Below are 2,728 nucleotides of genomic sequence, written 5' to 3' on the forward strand. Positions count from 1 at the left end.
GATTGGGGGCGACGCGTCGCAGCGGCTCCGCACGCAGGGCTGCCCGGCCGCCGCGGCCCCGCGGGCTCCCCGGCCCCTCGCAGCGCTCGCCGCCTCCTTCCTCCCGTCCATCACCCTCATCGGCTCCGTCAGCGTCGAGGGGCCACCGGAGGCCGCGCGTGCCGTCGCGGGAGCGCAGATCACCTCCCGGGAAGCGCCTCGACCTTCGCCCCTCGGCCCACTGCGCCTGCATCCGCCTCGGCCCCTGGCGCGGGAGCCGCTCGCGGTAGGGCGAGCGCCGCCGGCTCCACTTCCCACGCCGCAATCAGTGCTCCGCACTCCGCGTTGCCCGGGAGACATCCCGCTCCACGGGAATGCCGCTCCGGAGGGCCGAGCCGAGCCCCCCAGAGAGGGCTGGATCCGCTCTCCCACCGCCGCCGCCGGGAGCCATCCCACCGCTTCCCGGGGCTCCGGCTTCCCGCGCTCCCCTCCGGAGCGGAGCCAAGGCCGCCGCCGGGCTGGAGCGAGCGCGGAGCTGCAGAACCCCGCGGCGCTCGGGCCCTCCGGGGGGAGGCCGGGGCCTCCGCAAGCGTCCCGGCGCTCCACTTCCATCCCGCGGCGTCTCCATTAGCTGAGCCCGGAGCAGAGCGCCGGAGCCGGCGCCGCCCGAGAGCTGCAGCTCCGCCGATAAAAGAGCCAACGCGCCGGGCCCTAATTCTAGTAAATCTTAATCTAAACAGCACTCGAAACATGTACAAGCTCCGTAAAACAGACCGTTTCCCATCCTCCCTGCAGCACCTCCGAGCGGGAGCGCCTGGAGGGGCCAATTTTTTCGCAGCTTTTCCCCCCCCCCCCACGCGCAGGCACAGCGACAAACATGTGTTTTAAAAGGGAAAAGTGTGAAGTTTTCAGATTGGAGAGGAAAGGGCCGGAGAGACACAGCGAGCGTGAGGAATGTGCAACTCGCAACCAAAATACCTGCTAGAGGTTTTATTACTTTCCTATTAAAAAAAAAATGCTGATCAGGTGCTAAGTAATACTATAAAGTAAAACCACATTTCCAAGGTGTCAGGAACRTTTACGCTTTTCTTTCGAATGGCCGGGTTTCATTTTATTTTTATACCAGCGTTTTAAGTGGCTGGGAAAGAAAAGAAAAACCCGCTGATAAAAGCATTTGAGATCAGTTAGAGATTTATTAAGACCTGCAAAGGTTTAAAAAAAAAGAAAGTCCCAAAGAGTCCAAAAAGGGGAAACAAAAGGAGTTTGTGCAGCCCTGAATTCTGAAAAAAAAAAAAAAAAAAAAAAAGCACTTAAAGCTCCGTAAAATCTCCAGCACTGAGGTCCGCAGGCGGACACGGCGCCGCCAGCTACCACCGACACTTTATCCCTTCTCCGCTTGCTTCCACCACCCTTTTCTCCTTTGGCAACTGGCATTTCTCATGCCCATCCCTCGGCTCAAGGGGGGATTAAGAAAGCCCAGACGTTCCAGCCAGCGCGACCGAGCTGCGCGCAGGGGAAACGGCCGGGGGACGTATCCGAAAGGATATTCGGCTTCGCTTTCACGCGGTCCCGGCTGCTCCGAGGGGTCGCTCGGTGCACGGCGCGGTGCCGCGGGTCGCGCACCGGGCGCGGGAGCCGGYCGGTCCCGAGCCCCCGGAGCGGCGGGTTCGGCTGCCACCCGCCACGCCGCGGGGCTCCCGGGAGCCTCCGGGAAGCGATCCCAAATTGCCCCCGAAGCGCCAGCGGGATTAACCCCCGCGGTGCCTGGGAAGCGCCCGGCGCAGGGCTCTCGGCTGCTCGGGACCCGGCCTCGACGCGGAGGCTCCCGTGACGGGGCTTTTTTGGGATCGTTTTCCCCTCCGCCTGCTTTCGCTCCCTCGCCGCAAGGCTGGCACGGCCGCATTAGGGATTCCTGCCCCGGCTCCCCACTAACGATTCCTGTCGCTCGGGGAGGGGGGGAAAGGGCCGGGGGCGGCAGGACTGGCGTGGGAACGGGCCCATCCCGGGAACGGGTCCATCCCGCGGCATCCCCGGTGCCTGCGCTGGGGACGCGGGAGCTGCCGAGCCGCAGCTTTTCTTGGCCGGACCGGCTCGTGCATCGGAGCAAACATCGCCTTGAGAAATTCCCATCATAAAGAGGAAGCCAAACTTCCTGCTGCAGGGAAAGGGAATTTTCTCTCCCTTCGTTCCTGCCTTATGGGAAAGGACAAGGCAACTGCGGGACGGAGGCTAATTCGTGTTTACGGCTCCGCGGGGAGGCAGGAGCCCTCCCGCGTCTCCCTGCGGCGAGGCGGGACCCCCCGATCCCACCGGGGCTGAGACCGCCCGGACTCAGCCCACAGGTGGCTCAGCCCGGACTTGCTGCTGCCGGGCCGGAGCCCCCGAAGGGCAGAGCTGCGTGAAGACCCCCGTTCCCAGGGGCTCCCGTTGTTTGGGGTTGGGGGGGGGAACACATTGTGTTCTGGAAGGGAGGGTGGTCCCTATTGTTCCGGATGGGGAAAGGGGGATTCATTGTTCTCCGGGGGGGTGGGGGGGGATTCTCCATTGTTCTCTGGATGGAGGAAGGGGGCTCTCCGTGGGGCTGGGTGGGGGAAAGGGGGATTCGTTGTTCCCGGGCATGGGAGGGGGGCTCTATTGTTCTCTGGGTGGAGGACAGGGGGCTTCTATTGTCCCGGGTGGGGGAGAGGAGGACGCATTGTTCTCCGGGAGGGGGGTCGGCATTGTTCAGGACGGGGAAGGAGGGAGCAGC

This window comes from Apteryx rowi, unplaced genomic scaffold, assembly GCF_003343035.1.
Source record: "Apteryx rowi isolate R43461 unplaced genomic scaffold, aptRow1 scaffold_1056, whole genome shotgun sequence".
Taxonomy (NCBI): Eukaryota; Metazoa; Chordata; class Aves; order Apterygiformes; family Apterygidae; genus Apteryx; species Apteryx rowi.